The sequence below is a fragment of the Lagopus muta genome, chromosome 23, assembly GCF_023343835.1.
Source record: "Lagopus muta isolate bLagMut1 chromosome 23, bLagMut1 primary, whole genome shotgun sequence".
Lineage (NCBI taxonomy): Eukaryota > Metazoa > Chordata > Aves > Galliformes > Phasianidae > Lagopus > Lagopus muta.
Genome location: NC_064455.1, coordinates 2,882,114 through 2,904,948, shown reverse-complemented (window position 1 = coordinate 2,904,948; position 22,835 = coordinate 2,882,114). Strand labels below are relative to the sequence as shown.

Genomic DNA, 22,835 nt, shown 5'->3' with positions numbered 1-22,835 from the left:
AATAGAAGGGTTGCCATGCATTATTCATGAGGGTTTTTTGGCCTGTGTTTATCATAGAATAGCTCGGCTTGGGGGCGACCCTAAAGACAACCCAGTTCCAAACCCCTCACCATAGGCAGGGCTGCCCACCTCTAACTCAGGCTGCCCAGGAGATCTCTGTTCTCATTCAAACCCTGCACTGCACGCTCCTCACAGCATCACAAAGAGCCCAAACTTCTACCATTTCAGCAGGACAGTGCTGACATCGCTGTGTTACACACTGCACATCCTCAGCACACACTCAGAAATTCAGGGCTGCCTCAACAACACCCACCTGTACGGCTCGTGATGCTCCAAGACCTGAAGTCCCACCCCCCATAGGGTGAGTTCACAATCTGGAAAGCACAGGAGGTTCTGCTGGCATCTCAACACCTCCTGCACAGCGTGACCCCCCCCATTGCAGCCCTCCACCTGCAGGCCACATCCCACAAGAACCAATAAATCTCATAGATTCCATCACCCAGTGCTCTCTCTTCCAAATTTTGCAGTGTTCCATGCAATGCAAGGCAGCAGGCACCGCAGCTCTTCAGTGATGCAGAGAAGAGCTGGAGCTCAAGCATCCCAGTGCTCCTCTGCCCTGCTCACAGAAATCAAAGCAGCCATTAAAGATATTTTTCTGAGCTCAATAGCCAATTACACACAGATTACAGAACAGCTCGGCCCTGCCATTCCCCCCAGAGCTTCTCTTTTCGGCACCGTTTACAGCTGCAGCAGCACCACCAGAGCAGACACTTGGCCTTGCAGTCATTTCACCACGGTGTTTGTTTGTTTTTCCACCCGGCAGTGAAATCAGGCAGCTTTCCCTCTTAATCCTCTTAATTAGGGGTACGCAGCAGTTTTCATTCCTTAATTACATGCATCGACACATCTGATGCAACACATTTGCAAACAACCATTTGCACTGACGATGGCTTTGAATCAAAATTGCCGTCGTTTCCCACACTGCTCTGTGCTGCTGACAACACAAGATGTGAACCAGCTTTTCCAGCTTCAACAGGACACATTTAAACACGGCTCCAAGAAACTGCATGCAGTTTTCATTAAATAATCACCTGTTCTTCAGGCAGGTATTAAGTACTCAGTGGCCACAGCAGTGAAAAATCACCGTCGGGCTGCTCAGCAGAGCAGAGCACGGCTCTAAGTTGGCAGAGCTAAAGCTCCACTTCCAGGCAGTGTGCTCAATACTGACACAAGGGATAGAGGGACATTTTCACATCCAGCTCCGTTACTTTGGCAGCTCCGTTACAGCTGGACAAGGCACACTTCACTGCAGCAGCTCAGCTGTCAGGAATCCCTTTGATCCTGCAGGAGGGCACGAACACCATTACCAAGGCTTCTGCTGCTGAACCAAAATAATGATGCTGACACCTTCTGCCTGCCCACAGAGCCATTAGGGCCGAGTCCACAGGGTGCCCGTGCTCACCAGCTTTGAATTACTGTGCCCACTCCTGCCCTAATGCACTAATGGCTCACGGGGACACAGCAGCTGGGCTCCAGCAGGCAGACTGCTGCATTGGCTGCAGCAAAACAGCAAGCAGGATATTAAATATCACCTTGGGGGGAAGAGAGAGCACGGATTAAAAAAAAGCTATGTGAAGGAAAAGAGCGTGGCACTGCAGATGCTTTGCACTGCTGGAGACCACTGGAAGCGTCCTCCATCCTCTGCACAGCACCGCTCTGCTCACCTCCTGCACAGTCCTCCGGCTCACAGATGTTGCAATCATTTGCATGGAGGAAATGTGCGTAAATGCTGGTTTCTTGGAACTGCAGAAAAGGAAGCTGTGCTCACGCTGAGTATTTGCAGGGGCAGAGTTACAGACACATTCTGCACCCACATGACAGGGCTGTTTGCTGACATTTTCTGCTGCTGTCCTGCTTTTGGAGCTCGCTGGGGCTGTATAGGAAGCACTGAGCCTAATGTGGGTTTTGATTCTAGGGCAGGCACTGACACCAGCACTGCTGCTGCATCTGAGCAGTTCTCTAGCAGCTTTTTTACTTGTTCAATTCCCCTCTTGACAACCCAGCACAGCAGGAGGACACACAGGCACTAAGCACCACACCAGCACTCCTCAGTGGCCTCTGCATTTCTGAACAGTGTGCTGCAGTGACTGCGTCTCAAGCCAAGCTCAATTCTGCTGCTGATCCCAATGCCCCCCCCACACAGGAGTCCAAAGGCTGCTCTGTGAGATGCACTCAAACACTCCTCTCCCATCCTCACATTCAGCTGTACTCATCCTGTTCTCCTCCTGCACCAGCGCAGCTGCTCTGCTTCTCTCTCAGGCGATTAATAGTCCCTTGCTTTGTCTCCCCACTGAGCTTTCCCCATTCCCTCTGCATCTTCCCCCCCCCCCCCCCCCACTCTCCCAGCTTCTCCATTTCACTTTACATTAAGCACTGCACCAGAAGCCTGGTGTCCCTGAGTGCATTAAAGAGAACCTCGGTGCAAAGGCAGACATTTGCAGGCAGACCACAGGCGTGCACCAGGGAACCTGGGGCACAGCTTTGAAGTTGAAAGAGGTTTTCCCTGCTCCCATGGTGTGAAGCTGGAAAGCTCCTGGCTGAGACGACAGCAGTAGACAGCACACAGCTCTTGAAATGGGGCAATATTAAACAAACAAAATAAATAAGCAAAAGCAAACAGAATTGCAGCAGGTTTAGTATCTCCCCATCAAAATAAATCATCGTGGTTACAGTCAGCGGAAACTTTCTGGTTGGCTACTGGTCCTGCGTGCCCATTTCATTGAATCAGTAAGGTTGGAAAGGACTTGAGATCACCAAGTCCAACCCCAACCCATCCCACCATTCCTATAATCACATCCCTCAGCACTACATCTCCATGGTCTCTGATCACCTCCAGGGACGGTGACTCCACCACCCCCTGTGCAGCTGTGCCACTGCATTACCACTGTTATGGAGAAGAAATCCTGCTACCCCAACCTGAACCAGCCCTGGCACAACTTAAGGCATTCACCTCTTGTCCATTCGGCATCCTGTTGACACATATTCTACAAGTCAGGTCTCACAACAGCCCTCCCCTCCACAAAGTGAGCACGTTCCTGTGCACACACCCAACACAAAGGCAGCGCTGAGGGTTTGGTTTGAGAAGTTCTGCTTATTTTTCCCTTTTTTACATTTCAATCCCAGTTGTGCAACTGCCTGTTGCCCAACAGAAGCCTCACTGCCCAATGGGCCGGCTGAGAGCCACAGATCTACAGGGACCCAGAGCAGCTCAGGTATGGATCAAGCACCAAACCCAGCAGAAAATAAAGAACAGACATCGCTCTCATCCACACTGGGGATATGAAACCTACTGGTCCTGTGCAGCTGACAGCAGTACCGGAGGCAGAGCCCCACGTGCCCCATCTGCACCAGACACACGGCCGACAGCGGAGCCCACAGAACAATATTGCTGAAATCCACATTCACGCAGCACAAGAGAACAAAATGCCACACAAATCCTCTTTTCTGCAAGCTCTGTCGGTATCATTGTTAGGGACAGAGCTGCGATGAGAAGAGCCTTCAAACGACGCCAGGGCGAAAAGGTGAAGGGAGCAAAAAGCGAATGTGATCTCACCCATCTCCACCAGACAGATGGCCCGTGCAAGCTGCCTCTCTGTCCTCCAACAAACGCACCCTTAAGCCTCCTCCTTTGCATTTTCTCATAGGCAATGGCTTCGGGTTCTCTTTATAAACTGCTGCTGAAAGTGAACGGTGGCTTGTTCCTTGTTAGCGGTTCAGTGAGGTGACAATAATCAACATGCACACAAGGCGCAGGATGCTCTGTGCAGCTGTAAGAAGGATTTCTTTGCTGCCTTAAGAGGGAAAAGTAAAGAAGCAGGAATGAAAAACGGAGCTTTCCTCAGTGTGGTCTCTGGTTAGGAAGCACCCACCGACTGCACTTCAGCACTGCGTGTGCAACCCAAGCTGGTTACCACTGCTCAGTGCTGAAGAGACCACAGAAACTGCTCCAAAGCCAATTAAACCTCCCACTTAAGGATATTTCATTATGTTCTCCCTAATGGAGGGAGGTGCTTACAAACCTCACGGAGCACAGCTCTGTTTGGTCTCCTTGCTGTGGCACACAGTGAGCACCGATGGGGTTCACCCTTCCCAGGCATCTCACCTGCTGCCATCGCACTTCCGAGCCTGTTTATTTAACTGTGCTCCTACTCTTAAGCTCCCATCCAATTACTGCTCCCAATTACCCAGCACTCAAGAGCCTACATTAATTACAGAGCACGCCCCGGATCGCGGCACAGCACGGCTGGGAGCTCCCTACAATGAGTCCATGGATGAGATGAGCCTCTGCAAAACAACAGAGATCTGTGGGACAGGAGGGACACAGAGCCCTAAGTGAGCTCCTTTCCAGCCAGGGATGCACAGTGCCTGAGCCACACGGAGCTGGAGCTGTTTTGGGACTGAGCACAAAGCCTCCATCAGCACAGTGCCCACTGCCACAAGCACTGCTAATGGGAGGTACTCTGCAACTTGGATTGCTCAGGCTAAACGCTCACCCAGACATCAGGCATTCTTCTGATGGATCTTGAGAAAATGCAACATTTTCAAGGCAGATGCATGCCAAGATTCTATAAACTTTGCTCTCTTTTTTTGCCTTTCTACATGCAGACTTCTATTGCAGAAACGCTGCCGCAGTGCCACCCATACGAAAGAGCTGAAGGCCAAAAGCAAATGCTGCACTCCATCACCACCATCTACTCACCTGTTTGTTCAATATACGTTCAGTACATTTTGTTTTGGGTGGAGTGGTGCAGTTTCAACACAAAACTCAGGAGGTTTGGTCTGTTCAAGACTTTGAGGAAAGGGGAAAAAACAGAGAAGGTAAACAGCTCTTCTCTGCCCAGCCTGTGTCATCTGTGACTCATTTCTGCTCTTCCCACCCACCTCAAACCTGAGCTCTTTGGGAAGGAAGTTCATCTCCCTGCAGGGCTGCATGGCACAGGGCTGGGACCTGCAGCAGGGAGCCCAGGGCAGTGTGAGCTGGGCACAGCAGGTGCACACCTACATGAGAGACACAGGGGAACACGGGTGTGCAGCTGCCATTGCTTCAGTGCAGCACTGAGACGGCAGAAAGATCCTTTCTGCTCCATGATATTTTCAATACAAAGAGCAGTGATGAAACCCATCAGTGCTCACCCAGTGAATGGCTTGTTCACAGTTCATCTGCAGCACAACGTCATCCTGAGCACCACAAACAACTTCCAGCCTGCTGAAAAATAGGAACCTGCCACCCAAACATAACCCTCCAGTGCCAGCAGACCAGCCGTCGCATGGGTGTATCTCACACACATCCCTGTTTGCAAACATTCAACACTGAAGGTATCCTGGCATGCAGATGGCAAAAGCCGTGCTGCTTCTTGCTCGTAATAAACACAGATTGCAAAGGTGGTCACTGCAGCCACACAGAGCCATAAGGGCTGTGCCAGGCACCACTGGGACTCACGGCCTGCATGACAACCCAGCCACTTACAACCCAAATATCTGCACTGCTCCAAGTCAAACTGGCTTTCAGTTTGCACTCAGAAACACAATTCATTGCTTGGAGTGGCGAAGGCAGACTTTTCTGAATGAGCAACAGATTACAAGCCTTGATTCTGAACCTGCTGCTGAACCAGCTTATCAGCACCAATACCAATGCATTTAGATCACCTGGGAGTTACAACCCTTCATTTTAAGCTTGTGCAAAGACCTGGGCTCTCCCTGACTGGTTCACGGGACGTGAACCCTGTGCCCTCCTGGGCTCTGTGACTCATTGCCAAATGCCTACAGGCTGCAGCATGCAAACCATGCACCCAAAGAGCACCCTGTGACTGCACCCAGGTAATGGGTGGGAAAGCAAATGCAACAGAGGCATCAAGCTCAGCCCAAAAATGCAAACAAAAGCCACACACTGTCCAGATGCTTCCTCCTGCAGAGATGGTCGTGGCTGAGCTGGAGCTCGTGGGTGTGCTGAGCCCTAAGGAGCAGCTGGCTGCATTTATGCACCACTTCCCAAATCCCAAATTTGGTAGAAAAGCTGGGCTGGTGTTTTCCAGCTGAAGGAATACAAAAACATTTGTGCTTTCCTGCTTTAAATGAGTGACAGCACGTCTCAGAATATGCTCTCAAGGAGTGATTCTGCTGCACTGGATCAGGGCAGCGCAGGAGGAATTCCATCACAAAGCCCACAAATCGGCCAGATTCAGAAGGTGAACCCATTTCCAAGATGGGTACAAATCTATCCTTGGTTTTCAGCAAATCTGATCAGAGGGGCACAGCTCCCCTTCCTTACGACACTGCTCACAACGTTAAAGACCAAAGCCATGAAATCGTGGTTAAGACTTTTTTGCATCTGCTTCTATGCCAAGAGCCACTGTGCTTTCTGGGGTCTGCAGAGGCACAGAGCTGCACCTCCACGTCAAAACAGGAGGGGAAAAAAGCTAAGCTCACTGCACATCTATTCCCTTTTCCTGCAATGTGAGCTGCACAGATCAAACCCAGACCACAAAAGCTGGCTGGCGCAGCAATCAGACGACTCTCATACTGGGGAGCCCAATATAATTAGAGAAAGAAATAAAGCTGCACAAAAGGCATCACAGCAAAGCACTAAATTTCACTTCAATTGCAAGGCTCCTTGCTTGGCTGAAGTCGTTGCTCAGCATCACTACGTAGCAGTGGCTCTGCCTCTGGAGGCACGCAGATATCATGCTAACAGATTCCACATCCCAGGCTCTCCTGCTCTATCCATCACGTGGTAGGACCTCTTTTCAGTAAAATACATCTTTGCAAGGGGAAGATCTCTACTTGCTCATCATCATTTCTCAATAAGCTACAGAGCAGCAGCAGCTGCAGAACATGAAGCCAGGAGTGCAGCTCTGCATACCTGGGTGCAGGAGGGGAACATTCCCTGCATTGGTGCCCTGGAACATCATCTCACACCAGGAGCAAAATGAGACAGAAAAACAAAGTTGCCCCAGCAGTGGGAAATATCATTGCTTGAGGTGCTGGGGTTTGTGTTACAGCTGCTATACGGGAGAGCAGCAGCAACTGATGGATGGAACAGCAGAATGGCCTCGAGTTGCACCAGGGGATGGGCAGGTTGGGTGTCTGGGGTGCTCCAGGGTTGTGGGGATGTGGTTATGGGTACGGTGGGATGGGCTGGGGATCCTAAAGGTCTTCCCCCAACCTCAGTGATTCTGTTCTACGATTTTCAGCCACATCCTGGGCGAGGGAAAGGAAGTGCACAGGCAGGAACAAACAGAGCAGATAGAGCTGCACGTAAACACAGGAAGCGTTTGTCGAAGGGAGCAGTTAGGTGGGCAAGGGGGAAATAGCAGCAGCCACACTGGAAACAAAACACATAACAACAGCCTCAGAGAAAAGCTCTCCTGTAACGACACACGCATGCTGGAAATGGGATCAGGAGCAGCTGTGGGCAGAGGAACTCAGCACACCCTCCCCATGCTCATGCCATCACTCCTGCTATTCCTCCTTGTTAGATGACCCTTCCCCAGTGCCCATTCCCTCATCAGTCAGAAACTCCTGCAGACCAAAGGCGGCCGATCCTCATCATTAACTCAGCAAAGCAGAGCATCTATAAGAGCTCCCTTCCAGCACATGTGAACGCAGCACAGGGCCTGGCTGCACATGGGAATGAAGGGCAGAGCAATATTGAGCCTGGACTCTTCCCTCTTCTCAGCTGTTTCTCCTCTCCAAGAAAGCATGGAAGTCCTCAAAGCCTTCAGACTGGAGATACATCAAAACCAAACACCCAACAGAAACCAAATACCCAGCAGACCTTTAGCTGAGAACCCTCATTCTGTGTGCAGCCGGGCACCTCCCTGAGCCCCAAACGTTTCTGATTTGAAAGCTATTTCTGCAGCTGCCAGCAGGCAGCCCACACTCCAGTTCTACACTACGGCGCTCGGTGTGTTTATCCCCTGTGTCTCTCACCAGGTTCTCACTGCACTCATACGCTTTCAAGTTGGCAGCTGGAGATAACAGCAGGGAGGACTGAGGGTTGGAGCAGCTCTGGGGCTCACCGCCTCTGCTCCAGAGCTGCTCAAAAGCAAACTGCAACAAATCCCTGCTGCTCCCTTGCAAGCTATGTTAGATCTTCTTCCTTCAATGAGTTTGGGAGTTGGAAGGCAACAAGCAAGGCAGGGGGGCTGCAGGAGAACAACTCCCAGTGAGGCTGCAGGGTTCAGCCCAGCTGTGTTACCATCCCAGCAATGCCCAGCCCTCAGGTTGAGGGTTGCACCCATAGGAGGTGATGGAGGCACGAGGAGCAGCCCTGCACCATCTTCTGCCTGTGCCCTGCAATTCCGCTACGCAGCCGTGTGAGCAGCTTAGTCATTTATTTAACGAAAAGCTTTTAATTATCTCTCTCACACACACGCATTACGTGGGGCGGGGAAGGGGAGGATATAATCAGCCTACAACGGGTGACCCGCGTGTTCAAAGGAATTGTGTTTTTCAGAGAAATAGCCAACTAGATCAAAGCTGCTGCTGCTGAGCCCTGCCCCAGGCTGCAGGCTGCATCCACGGTGTGCTCTGCTGCAAAAGTAACTCATGCTGAGCCCATGCCCGGCTTCAGGCAGAGAGGTTTCTCCTGAAGCAGCTGCAGGCATGGTGAAGGGGGTCAGTGCATGGCTTGCACCTGCTGGCAGCCAGGCTGATGCAGTGACATCACACAGCACTGATTCTCAACGACAGATGGAAGGGAGAACTCTGCAAAGCGTTGAGCTCAGGGGCTGTGGGGGGGCTGAAACCCCCTGGGAGCACCAGTTAGAACGCTGTGCAGCTCAGCAGGACGGCGATGGGGACGTGCTGCAAGGTGTGCTTGCTGCAGACACAACAGCTACAGCAAGTTTGCACAGGAGTGTGCATCAGAACTGCAGCAGAATCCAAAAGAGTGCGATTGCTCACACCCAAAGCCCACACAGTTTCCCTCTCTGTGGAACTGCTGCATTGAAAAATAAAAATGAAATTAAAAACACACAAAAAAGGGATTTAGTGCAGAATTAAAAATCTTTTGGTTTAATACATAATGTCAGAGGAATTACAAAAGCAAAATTTCAAGTAAACAGCAAACAGGCGTAAACAACCGACTGAGCGTAAGGAAACTAATAATATTAATCTGGATTAACTGCAAGCCATGGACATTCCTACCTAATCCACCCGATGGACAGACACAAATCCCCGCCATGCCGCATCCTACAGCTCTTGGCAACGTAAGGAACCACAGAACTGATCAGAACAGAGCAACAGATGAGAAGAATACAGCAAAATCTTTACGTGCGGCTGCCTGCTTAATCTACAGAGGATTACAGCGAAAGCCAAGCACCAGGAGAGCAGAACAAGCATTGCAAAACATTGCTGAGCCCCAACCGTGAGCTCCTCTCGATGCAGAAAGCGTGGCATGGGGCTTCCCAAGGAGCTGCAATAGGGGAGGGTGGGACAACACAGAGCTGGGTGAGAGCAGGGCAGTGCTGGCACCTCTGGATGCTCTGAGAAGTTGCACTGGAAGAAGCACAGCCAGGGAAAAGGCGGTAAATTCGTAGGTGAGTATCAGAGCACAAAGGGTGATGAAGAACTGGAAGCTATTCACACCCATAGCACTGCTGTAGCACTCCTATGAAGGACCCCTCACATTAAACCAATGCCTGTAACAGCTCCACCTCGTTGCCCTTTGCTACCAGAACCCCACAAGGATTCAGCGAGCAGAGAATCATAGCATCACCAAGGCTGGAAGCGCCCTACAAGACGAAGAGCACACACACATCTCCCACCTAAGCCCCCCCATACACACACACACAGGCCACACATCCCTACTCTGACTTCAGAGCAGAGCAGCTGATACCCCATGGCTCAATGCCCGCGAGCTGCACAGCACCGCCACGCTTTGATCGCTAATGAATGAATTTGTAAACGAAGCTGCTCAGCACAGAAACACAGCATCTATCAACCCCACTTTGCATCCATTTCAATATTTGCTCAGCAAGCAGCAAATGGAGAATCGGAACAGACATGGTGTGTTTTGCTGCTTTCCCCAAATCAAACGCTGTCAATTGCAAACATCACATCCAGAACTGCCAGGCTGGAGTGTAACTCTTAAAGCACTTCTAGGCTGGAGCAGCACAAGGCGCTCACAGAAGGGCAGTGAAGAGCTCTCCCTCCTCCTTCCACCCCAATGGAGGTGCTGGGAAGGAGCTTTGCCCCCCATCTCTGCTGCTGCACTGCCGAGATGGATTTGGTGCACATCGTGATTGGGAGAGCAGATCAGAATGCAATTCTTGCTGTTCTTCTGACCTGGAATGATGCAGGAGGAATAAAAAAAAAACCAAAAAATACTCAACATTTCTCCCTGCTTGATAAGTCTGATCTGGCTCTAAAAGTAAGGAGTGCTGTGTTTATCCCAAATTCAACCTTGGCAGCAGACGATGTTTGCCACAGAACCCCCGAACACAGACTTCATTGGGCAGCTTTGCCATGTCAGCAGAAAATGACTGACCCCACAGCCTTAATTCACACCAACCCACAGCACAGATGCACCCAGAGGTGCTCAAGGTTGGCACCATTTGCACATAACATTCCATAAAAGCATCATCTGCAAAGCAGAACATCCCCACTGCCACAAGCACAACGCTGCAGGAAAACCTTCAGCGAGCTGCCAACGCCGTTATGGCACAAAAGCAGCTCCACGTCCACGTGGGGCAGAACCTGGAGCAGCAGGACTGCAGCTCCCACTCAGCAGGTCTCCTCCCCTGGGGTCCCACAGGGATTATCTGACGTTCATTACTGAAGAGTAGAAACTAAAATCTGCCCTGGAATTGGGACAGCCTTTAAGAACTGAGCTCCGTGCTGCCAGCCGCGCAGCTCTCAGCACACGAAGCTTTAGGGGACCCTCAATGCAGCCCACCCCAAACCCACGGAGCAGGCAGCGAGTGCAACACAGCACACAGCACACATCACACACCTCCCTGCAGCGTCAGCTCCCTCCCAGCCCTTCGAACTGCTCCTACCACAAACCTCGCATCGCCTAGGATAAAACCCAGCAGCAGCGCTGTGCTGCAGGTGCACTGCTGGGACCTCCATCGCATTGCCAACCACCTCGGCAGCCCCTCCAGCAAGCGCTCTCCTGCTGAGCCGCGGCCTCGCAGCACTCAGTGCTCCATCGCACACACAGGCTGTGCAATGCACGCACAGCCTGCACACTGCGCACGGACCACAAGCATGGTGCAAGCACCAGCACACACACATGCACGCACAGGAGAGCTTGCACAGCAGAGCTTGCACAGCGCGCGCGCACCACGACACGCGCGCACATGCAATGCGTGCATCAGCCGCGCGCGCGCACCGCGCGTGCATGCAGCTCCCTTTGCACGCCCGCACCCCTCGCGTACACGCGGGCTACGCATCACGCACGCAAACCGTGCACACACAACGCATGCACCGAAGCGCCCAAACGGCCAAAAAAAAAAAAAAAAAAGAGAAAAAAAAACCCCACACAACAACGGCGCGCGCCCGGACGCGCCATACCCGCGCACACGGCCCCGCGTGCACGCGCACTTACCCACCCGCCTCTGCCGCTCCTCACGCAGCGCACCGGGGCTCTGCGAAGAGCCCTCGGTGCGCTGCTGCCTCGGGGCCGCGCCGAGCCGAACCCAAGCAATCCGAGCAGCGCCGCTCCGAGCCCCTCCGCGCCTCCCGGCAGCGTCCTCCCGCCTTCCTCTCGCCCTCCCGCCCGCACTCTGGCTCTGCCCCCGGTCCCGCCCCCACCCACAACACTGTAGTAAGTTCCCATTGGTAGATCTCAGAGGGCGGGACGCCGCGCCGCCCTCCTATTGGTGGAAGGGAAACGGCGGCTGTCGGGGAGGGCGGGGGAAGAGTCCCTTCCCCCCCCCTCCCGCTTTCCCCTCAGGGCTCTGAGCAGAGCGGCGCGCCGAGCCGCTGCCCGCCCCGTTCCCCCCCAGCCCCGCGGCGTTACGGCCCGCAGGGACTGGGCTGCACGCACACACACACACACACGGCCGGGAGGGGCTCCGTCTCAACGGAGGACGGCAGAAAAGGGGCAGAAAGGCGTTCTCGCCTCGGTATTTCCCAAGCGGCCACCTCCTCAGTGACCCAGATTGCGGAGCAGCATCTAAAGGAGAGAGCTGAGAGGGTTACCTCAGGGAGACGGAGAGAAGAGCCGGGGTGAGGGGGGAAAGGCGCTCTGAAAATCATTTTGTTGCCTAAAGCAACGTGAGTTACACCAAAAACACCGACAACACGTGTGCTGTGAAGTGCTGGCTTCTTCCATCGCAGCCCCAAACTGACCTCTGAAATCTCAGAGGAAGCAATGGAAATTTCTTACATTCTTCACTATAAGAACGTTTTGCCTCGTGCCAATATCGCAAATATTTAAAGAACTCCCCCCTGGTTTAAATCGCTTCTAGGAGCCCCTTAGAGATGGGGAATTACTTTAATAAGTCAGGATTTCTTGGTATTCAGCCGCTGCATATGGACTAAGGAAAGGAATTATATCCACGCGAGGCATTTGTGTGTGACCTCTGAGGCAGGGTTGCTCTGATCCTCAAGCATTGCTCAGTGCAAACCAACCAGATCTGATGCCCAGCACCCTAACTGTGTCTGTGCGATGGGCACACAACCAGCAAACAGCCCTAAGTCTGCCTGCAGCATCTTAAGAGCTCCTCGGCACCAGATTAACTCCAGCTGAGGTAAGTTCTTCATAAAAATATCCTTTGTAAGGTGATCCGATGCCCTGCTGGTAGGATTTGTGCATTAACGCAGAGCCCCCACTTTGCCATTGCTGGTGAACAATGCGTTCAGAGCATTATCAGCACAAATAATAAACTTCACATAGCTCTCCATACCCCGAGGAGCTTCTCTAAGTGAGGAATTCCCAGTCTAAACAAAGGAACGATGTGGCGTGCTGGCATTGGTGCTTCCTTCCCCAAAAGCAAAGAGAATTTAGGATGAAGAAACATAGTCAGGATTGCTCCAAGCCATAGGAAAACAAAGAAAGGAAGCTGGCCAACTGGATCATTTATAAACCACTGTTCTAAGCAAGCTGGTGGTATGTATGCTGTACATATTGCATGCACAGTAGGCATGTTCAGCTTCCGTGCCACTTTGCTAGCAGGAGAGCATCTCAAAGGCAGCAGCAGCCATTTCACAGAGCAAACAAGGTGGGAGGAGAGCAGGTGGCTTTGCTGTGCCAGTGCTGGCCCTCTGCCCTTGGCTCCTCTTCCAGATTCAGTGTCACCATCAGCGGTGCAGAGCTGGCCGACAGCAGAGGGCCAGGATGAAGCATAAAGGAAATCTGCCTTCAACTTCACAAGCATGGTTTTACTGTGAAACAAACAGTGACGGAGAGCAAAGACAGCTCTGATAAAAGATCTACCTCAGAGGAAGGGGCACTTCAGCTAATGCTGAGTTTCTCCAGTGCTCACATCTTGATTCAGTGGTAGACAGCCAAAAAAAAGCCTGTAGTAATTTTCCTCCAACAGACTAAACTGCAAATTCAAGAAATATTCACAGAATCACAAAGAAAGAGCAAACGCTGCATCACTTTGCTGCAACACACGTGCACAGTGGTGGAGGCCTGGGACGTCCACGCTCACCCAGCACCGTACCAAACACTGCTGCAGAGATAAACCTCCTCCAGCCTGCCACAGCACTCCAAAACCAACAACCAACTCACTGCTGAGCAGGTTATTTAAGGGCCAAACAGCACGCTCCATAGTCAAACAGCCTTAGCGACTTTGCTATTGCGAATCCACTTGGCAGCATGGCAGCAAGTGCCAAGCTGTGCTCAATCCAAGCTGCTTCTCCTGGTCTTTTCTATGTGATCCTCTATTGGAGCGTTTTTCTTTTCTTTTTATTCTTTTCAAACCACAGGAATTGTGCCATTTAAAGACCATCGTTGCAGAATTAAAACCACATGTTCTTTCTTGTGGGCATGAGAATCCAGCCACTCTGTATTTTTGGAACTGGGTTGGTGTATGTGGGTGCCTTCTGGGGAGATGGGGAGGGCAGAGGGGAAAGCTGGGCTGCTTCCTCTACACATAGGAATTCCAGTCCCAGAACCCAGTGATTTTAAGCCCCATCACTGATCTGAAGGAAGCCCATGTTCATTTGATACAGTGTTTTGCTACACAGCAGACCAGCTCCGAGGAGGAGGAGGAATAAAATAGATGCAGAGGAGCATAGGCTCTCTCCAGGCTGTGTGCCAGCACAGGGAACAGCTCCCTGGAAAGTCAGCTTTGTTCCAGGGCTTAGAGACAGCATGCAAAGCATGTTTCTGCCAAGATGCCCCATTTAAAGATTAGAGGAGGTCAGCTTAAGATTGCAGGATTGAGTTTTCATATGGCGAGCGTTTCTACGCTGAGAGGGAAATACTTTTCCCTGTTAAGTTTGAGTAGGAAGTATTAAGCATACAAGTGGCTGCACTTAAAGGAGCTAGAAAGTGCTTAGAAACCCCAGGGCACAGATTACAAGTAATGCTGTGAGTACAACCAGTGCGTGCTCAGGAAAAGACAGTTGGTGTGGAGCTGTCATGGGAAGAGCCAGCACATGAGAGACAAGAGACGCTGACCATCAGGCTGTGAGCTCTCCCTCATTTCAAGCACTTACCACTTTTTCATTCCCTAACAGCCTTTGTGGAAAGAAGGCACGACCAGAAATAGAGGAGCATGCTCACAGTGTGCCCGTGCTCCCTATCCATCGCTTATCATTCCAGGAGGTGCTGTTAAAAACCTTGGTGTTTGGGCAGCAGGAGTCCTGTGCCAGCCTTGTACACCAAACAGGAGCAGCCAGCTTGGCCAGGGACACAGCTGTCACTTCAGCAGGGGACACGCTCAGCTATGCAGCCTTTGTTGAAATAAACCTAAAAATAACACTTAGTGCCACCTAGGGACCAGCTCTAAGGCAGGGACACAGAAGAGCCAGACCACAAACAAAGAATGTCAGTGGCTGATTTACTCCTTGCACGGTTGAGAAGTCAAACTGCAGCAAGGAGAGGCAGTTTAAACAACACCAGCAAGGTGTGGTTTGCACCGCAGCTTCTCATCCCACGGTAAGGTGAAGCTTTCACAACAGATTGTTCAAGCACAGATTTGACTCCGCACTGCTGCTCCCCCAAGCTGGGCAGAGCATCCCTTGGCTCTGAGCGTTTGAGTTCAGCAGAGAGAAGCAACCATTCCTTGATCAGAGTTTATGGAAGAGCAACATCAGCCTAGCAGCAAGCTGCAGCCAGGTGCTCAGAAGAGCTCTCACCAACAGAACATCACACAGAAGCTGGACCTGCACATTAGAGGGGGATACCTGCCCGGAGCAACCAGAGACATTCACCATGGAGCAAATACTGCTTGTAAGCAGAGCACAGCCCACCTCACCTCTCCGTAAATAAGAGCTGAAGCACCCTGCTCAGTGCTGCTCCCCCACCTCCCTCCCTGGACCTTGCAGGGTTTGTCTTAAGCTACTAACGGGATCAGATTTGTCACCCTGAGTCCTCTCTCCAGATGATCCCACAGCCTAATGCAGCATAGCCAGAGCCTGCTGAGAGAGGCAGTTCTGCAGGTGCGCAGTGATTAATTGGTGCACATTTCCATATCACAAATGAAAGAGAAAGAAAGAAAAAAAGACTTCTAAGCTCGGTTGAAATGCAGTATATTAACCTCTGAAAATGGCAGTCATGGATACCAGCTTCAAAAAGATTAATATCAATAGGGCAAAATCCCAGAGGGTAGCATCACATCGCCACCAGTTTCCCTGAATCCTTACAAAATACAGCATTTTGAGGCTTTCTTTAAGGTCGTGTATTTCCCTGCTTGTTTTAGGAAGGAAACCTGAAGCAGCTGTGAATTATAAGCAGAACCCAAACACTGGAGTCAGGAGGAAAGGGGAAATCAGAAGGCCTGAGGAAAGCTGTGGTACGGATGAAAAAGCAGGAGGGGAAGGGGTGAGGAAGAATGCTGCAACTGCTGCCATCGCCACAGCTAACAGCCGAAAATCACCCTGCAGAAAAGGTTTGTTACTGAATCAAACAACGCAGCTCAGCTGTGTGGCACATTCTGAGGGTCCACAAAGGCACGGCTGCAAGTCAACACGGTGCACACAGCAAACCTTCCGAGTGGGAGATGCAGCAAGAGCTGCGGAAGCCAAATCTCACCCCTGCGTCCCGCTTCCACCACACACCGCATCAGAAAGGAGCTAATAATCGTTAAGCTGCCATCTTTTATTTCTAATTATTTGCCTCCACAGCAGGGTTCCTGCAACCATCAAGTAGGAAGGAAGCAAATCTCAAGGGAGTAACGGCTTTGAAGGGGGCTCGCAGCTGCCACTGTGTGAATGGCTCTCCAAGAACAGCAGCAACTGCTGCACGCTGCCCACAGAGCTGGAGCAAAGCATCTCTGTTAGGGCTGGATTGCAATGTTGATTTTTAGGTCAACTAAAACAGCTTTTCTTATGCAACAAAGGATACAGAAGGCTCACATGCTTTGAGGTTTCTTGTTGTTGGGGTTGTTTTTTATTTGCTTTCATTTAATTAGATGGTAATTCAGAAGGCAGCGCTGCTATTTTAAACACTACAATGAGAAGTGTTTCACTGCCTTCGAAGCAGTGAAGTGGAAGCAGTTAGCAAAGCCAACCCTAGAACTTGGCACTGCATTCTGACCACCTCTTCTGATGGGGTGGGACAAACAGAAGGCATCCCCTGCTGCCTCACTGCCAGGAGGGATTTGGAGCAGAACATCTCACTGGAAGGCAGAAAAGTGAAAGACCTCATTTGCTCTTCCTCTTTGAGTTATACTTGGAATACAAATTACAGGAAGGCCCAAGTTTACAAAACAACAGCTGCTCAACAGCTCCATGCAGCAACAACCTTCTCTAGGAGAAAAATAGCTTAGTCAATTAAGAGAGAAATGATTTCATGAGCAGGTAAACATTGAGGTGACGGCATCCAGCTCACAGCACCACCAGTGCCAGCAGCAGGACACACCTCTACAACAAACCTGAACATTCTTCTGGCAGCACACACCTCTCCTGACCTCACCAAAGACTTCCTGATGGGATTCAAACGACAGCAACGTATCTGAAGTTCCAGAACACGACCCCAAATGCCAAAGGCTCCTCTTGCTGCTCATGCAACTCAACATTTTTCTGTTTCTGCCCTCCAGCTCTTTGCAGCACATCTCCCTCCAGAAGCTGATGGCAGTACTCTCAGCACTGCTGCCCAACACTATTATCAGGCCAGGAGAAGACACTGACTTACCACTGCTCCCATGCATTTTGTGTTCACCTCACAGCAAAGCCAGGCTTAAGGATGGAAGGCAACCTGAGCCACCTGATTTCTCTGTGAGGTAAAGGTCAGGGTTATCCCTGATCCACTGAACCTTTATCTGTGAACAAGGCACCGCTTGGCCTTGTTTGCTTACTGAGATTAACAGCAGGTTTCAACTGCCATCAGGGCAAAACCCCAAGCAGCAGGAAAGTGACACACATACACTGCATTTTGCTTACATTTTTCTTCAAACTCTGGCTAGCACGCTGCCTGCCTGCATTTCTCACAGTTAAACCTTTTGTGCAGAAGGGTTTTATCCTGCATTCAAATGACTGCTTGGGGTTTGGATGGCAGCTCGGCACCTCTGATCAAGGCAGATTCTCTGGTTAATTAATTATCCTTCTCTAAGAGACTCAGTAGCAAAAACCACTCATTCAGAACAGGAGACAGTCATGCAGCTCCCAAAGATAGCACTTCACTCGGTTCTGTGTAAGAACAACAGGTTCTTACTTGGGTCTGATTCATCCCCAGCCCTCCCCTGTGAGGCACTGTGTAATAATGCTGAGTGCAGAATAAAGTCATCTGCTCCCAGAGCCTTCCTCTGCCACAAAACCTCTGCTGAGGCACCACATGAACCCACTGCACCGAGAGGGTTTTCCCCCACACAAAGAAGGATCTCCATGGCCATAAGCTGGAAGCATCAGTGCCTGGTGCACTTCTCCAAGCTCGCTGTGCGTTTCCTGCAAGAAGAGCCCCAGGCTGCTCCCTGCAAAGCCGCACACAGCTACATTTCTACCCAGGGGAACCCAGCACAGCTGCAGCCTCCAGGGAGGCTCTCACACAACTACAGCACTGATTTAGAACCAACGGCTCCTGGGAGGAATTTGGGGAGAAACAGGGAGAGCTGCTTGCTGCTACCAGGGAAAATTTCAACCTCCAAGTCTTCACGTGCTGTCAGCTCAGGAGCTCACACAAACAACTCCAGCTCACAGTCCTGGCTTGGACATTGCTATACAAAATGCCTTTCAGTATCTCAAACATTCACAAATACACACGATAAATTCCACTTTATTTGAACAACCAGCACTCCGGAGTTTGAGATGAAAGAAACAAGCCAGCTCATTATTAAAGCCTGAGGGGTTCATTTCAGCTTTCCCTGAAGCAGCACTTACCCAGAGATGAGGCAGCACGGCAGCACACGCAGGCCAGGCACCAGGATCCATCACAGGGCAGTGCATAGGAGAGAAAAGAGAAGAGACACCGGTCAGTAAGCAGCCCCAGCCACACAAGAGGAGCCCCACACGTGCTGCAAATATCCCTGCAGCCACAAAGCGCTCACGCTCGCACTTCACGCCATCGGCGCCGCAGAGTTCGCGTAAGTGAACTGCAGCATCTGGCTCTTCTCAGAACAGCAGGTGGAACCGGCCCGGCACGTTGGGCCACTTCTTAGAAATGTAAACACCAAGTGGGGAAGGAAAAAAAAATAAATCAGCTGGTTACCTAATGCTGATAAAGCAGAAGGCACTGAGACGGCCGCCCCCTGCTCAGCGTGCTCCAGCAGTGCGGGCTGCCCGCGTGGCTCAGGTGCCCCCTGGCACAGCCGGGCTGGAGGAGCAGCGAGCTCAACCCCTGCTCCTATGGCCTTGCATAACTTCCAACTTCTCTTTTAGGTTTCATCAGGCGGGGGGTGGACTTGGCACAGCACGCCTCCAGTCCCAATTCCAAAGGGCTTCAACTGAGCCCTCTAGTGGGCTTTAAAAACTCAACAAAACACCCATAGACCTAATTTAATTAACGCACTGCCAGAGGCCTCTAAACCCTAATCCTCTCAACAAAAGGATCATTAACTAAATGAAAAGATTCAAGAGAGCAACGGGTCTCTCAGCTACAGCCAGGCCAGCAGTGTACTCTAGTGAGCACACGGCAGAGCCCCAAAATGCCCCCAAATGGTCCTCAGCCCAGGGAATGGTCTGACACAAGCGCACAGCAGCGCATGTGGGACAGTGAGCTGCACCAGAGGATGGGCACAGGTTCGTTCCCATCCTTTGGGATGTGTCCATCCCACCCACCACACCACGCTGACCATCCCTGTGCGGTCATTTCCACTGAGCTCAGGCGCCCTCAGAGCTGGAGCAGGGCAATTTCAGTACAGTGCTGATTGATTTCAAGGTTCCTATCTGCTGGTGTCAGAGCTCAGCCATCAGGCACAAGGAGCTCTCCTTTCAAGGCAGCCTCAGCCGAAGGCTGGGACAACACCTCCATCCAAGGACCATTTGGGGGCAATCCAGGGCCTAAATGAACAGCAGGGAGGGTAGCCCCCATATAAGAAAGCAAGAGGCGGGGTGCACATTGGCAGACCAATTCAAAGCATGCAAGGATACAGTCGGTTAAAGTACAGCCAAGAAAAGCCTTTAAAGACAAAGGTTCTCAGCCCACGCATCTCACTTCAATGGGACAAAGATGGATGGAGGTTTGGAGTTGCCCTTTGCAGACAGCTCTCATGGAAAGGCACCTCCAGCTTCCAAGCCACACGTGGGACCCAGAGCACCATGGCTGCAAAGAGCACATCCACGGAGCACTCATTAGTGTGGTGAACGGGAGCAGAACAGAGCTTAATTACAGAGCAGAGACAGCTCCCTCCGGGTTGGATGAGCGCGGGCCATGCTGCCCCGCAGGGAGGGCATTTCTCATGGACCTGCACAGCCCCCAGCCACCCTGATCCCAGTCAAGGCCCTTGCAAGCAGCTGCAGAGCCCAGCCCACAAACATGAGAACCCAAGAAGGGTAAGACTTCAGGTGTTGCCTCCAAAGAAGCCTCCATCAGCATCAGCAGCCTACACAAGTCTCATTGGAGAAGCTACTGCAGCCCCCCCCGATATTGGTGTCCTGGGTGCAGTGCTCCATAGCAGCACCTCTGTCCAGGGGAGCAAAGTCTCACCAAAGCCCAAATCTGAGCTCCACCCATGCTGCTCAGCAGGGCAGAGCGCTGATCACACCCCAAGGGCCGACAGCCTGGGCTGGGCTCTACGGAAGGCCAGAGGTGCTTTAGCTCATGCCTTCTCCACAAACCAGCCCACAGCACCAGCCAAGCCCATCACAGAGCCTTGCTTGAAAGCATTCACGAAGCCCCCTGCTTGTTTACAGGACAGCTGCTGCCACACACAGCCCCGCCTGAAGACACAGGGAGAGCCGTTCCCAGAGCTAATGAGGCTGTCCTGCTTTGACCCGGGGCACTTTTCAACAGACACAGAATAAACAGTCCTCTCTGTGTTCACCTCCTAGAATAAATCCCACGAGCTTCCATCTCCCCAGCGCAGGCAAGAACACAGATGGTCATGGAGATTAAAACATACAGAGAATTAACAGCCCCGTGCAAATGAGCTTCTTCATCCAGCCCAGTGCTGCCAGGTGGCACGAAGAGCAGCACTGGGATACAACCACCACGGTTTGCTGAGCTGCAGTCACAGCCCCATATCAAGCAACACAAGGCCAGGGAGCAGAGTTTGTAGGGGAAGGGAGGTGCAAACTGCCAGAGCCAGGCAATGCAGCAACCATGTCTGCTTCAGCCTGGCTCCAGTCAGTGTTCTTAAGGGACAGCTTTCAGAGTCAGCATCTGAATTTGTGCAGATTCATGGGGATGACTCAGGACGGGCGCTCAGCTGCTCAACACAAACTCCTCCTGCAGGGAAGAAGCTGCCCTGAACTTCTGAAATGCCAACAAGCAGCTGAACCCATCCACGAGGATGTCTGGAGGGAAGACACAGAAATCCAAGCCCTTAAAGGCTGGTGATGCCTGGCAAGCAGTAAAACCATCACTGCATCCTCCCTGTTGTGCTGCTTACCAGGCTGCCAAATCTCAGCACGTGCTCAGCAGACCACCAAGTGCTGACTTCATTCCTTGCTCCTCCAGCAAGGCTTTCCCAGGACCTGCAGGGAAATGCAAGCTCCTTAGTCACCTATTTACAAACAGCAGCAGAGAACACTTTAATAGGATTCATTAATTTAATTGAATGCTGCAGAGGATGTCAGTGACTTTGTGTTTGCAAAGGGCTTTAGGATGAGCAAAGGGAAGAGCAAGGATGGGCCGTGCTCCCTAAAATGCTTCAGAGGGGGAGAGTTGGGGCTTGATTTTAAAATGGTGAGCCCCAATGGCAGGCACTGGAACTGGATGATCTGATTCTAGGAAGCCCAAGGCTCAGCATCCTCCAGGCATGTTTTCCCAGCTGCCTCCAAAACACTGAGGAGGAGGCAGAAAACTCCAGCACTGCAAATCCAAGCTCCCTTCCAACCTCTCCTTCTCCCAAAAGCCACAAATGAGAGGCAGTTTTACAGCTCTGCCTTTTGAATGGCTCACGTGAAGCTTAGGCAACACAAAGCCTCTTCTACCTGCCCCTCCATGCTCCTGGGCACACACGTGGAGTGGGAGCCCAGATGGTGCACGTGCTGCTCCTGGTGCTCTGCACACATGCCTGATTCTCCAGGCTTTTCCCCAAGGGCAGCAGGAGGGGGCTGCAGACAAACCACACTAATTGGATCGACCAGGAGCCCTATAAAGCAGGGAGCAGCTGCTCAGAACCTCTTCTGAACAGCAAAAACAGTTTCACCTCAGGAGCAGGCAGGGATTAAACACCACAAAACATCCTTTTCTTTTCACCGTGCAGAGTGCAATCCCTGTCCCCCCCCAAATAAAATAATTAGATCCACAGATCCAACCAGGAAGTTCAACAACTTGGAGCAATGACAACAGCAGGAGGATTTTCCAGGCCTTCCAGCTTGTTTTGCAAGCCCTGTGTTATGTAAACCACTGCCCTGCCCATCGTGGCATGGGGCTAGAGCCAGCTGGCAGCCACCACCACAGGTTGGGTGCAAATTCCTTCCCAGGCACCTTCCGCCATGGCTCCCAGCACGCAGCAGAGAGCGCTTCGCACTTCACACATAATTGTTCAGCAATTAATCATCTTCCCAAGGTTTGAGGTTTTCCAGGATTCCAACCTGTCCCAGCACCAGGTACCAAACCGCTGCCCCAAGCAGAGCCTACCTGCTGCCTGATGGCACCTCCCATGCACTGAGCTGTTCCCTACAGCCTGTAACCAACCCCTAGCTTTGCTGCTGGAGGGGCGAGCAGTTCTTGCTGCACACACACCTCCAGCGCACAGCACAGGGCACATTCAGCACCCGCCATGAGCAGCTGGGAGATTGCCACAGGGAAGAGGGCTGGGAGCTGCCATCGGTGTCCCAACACAGCGCACACAGCCGAGCCCCTCTGCATCCTAATTGAGACCTAACAAAATGCAGAGAGTTACCGTGGGTCGGCAGGAGAGCAGGCGTGCGGGGCAGCTCCCAGAACTCCAGACCCCGTTGCTCGGGCAGAGCCAGGGAACGCCGATCCTCTGTTCATCAGCAGCCTCTAGTGGAAAGAAGCACGCAGCCCACTTCGTGCAGCCCCCACAGAGCCCAGCTCGGGGTGACAGCCCTGATGGTCGGCGGGTGCAACACCCCGACTGCCACGGAGC

The 22,835-nt window shown here is 51.9% G+C and overlaps 1 protein-coding gene across 23 annotated transcripts in view; it reads right to left on the bottom strand.

The window, feature by feature from the left end:
* The window catches only part of EPB41 (erythrocyte membrane protein band 4.1), a 75,061-nt gene that overhangs the window by 50,468 nt on the left and 1,758 nt on the right, over window positions 1-22,835 (bottom strand). For 19 of the 23 annotated variants that reach the window (XM_048969184.1, XM_048969196.1, XM_048969188.1 and 16 more), the window contains exon 1: window positions 11,616-11,780. The exons of 1 other annotated variant lie outside the window; for it this stretch is intronic. The gene's annotated coding sequence lies outside the window, so the exon portion shown is untranslated. Of the gene's footprint in view, window positions 1-11,611; window positions 11,781-18,495; window positions 18,617-18,823; window positions 18,939-22,835 lie in introns of those variants that run through there. 3 more of the 23 variants (XM_048969197.1, XM_048969186.1, XM_048969185.1) reach the window with 3 other exon arrangements.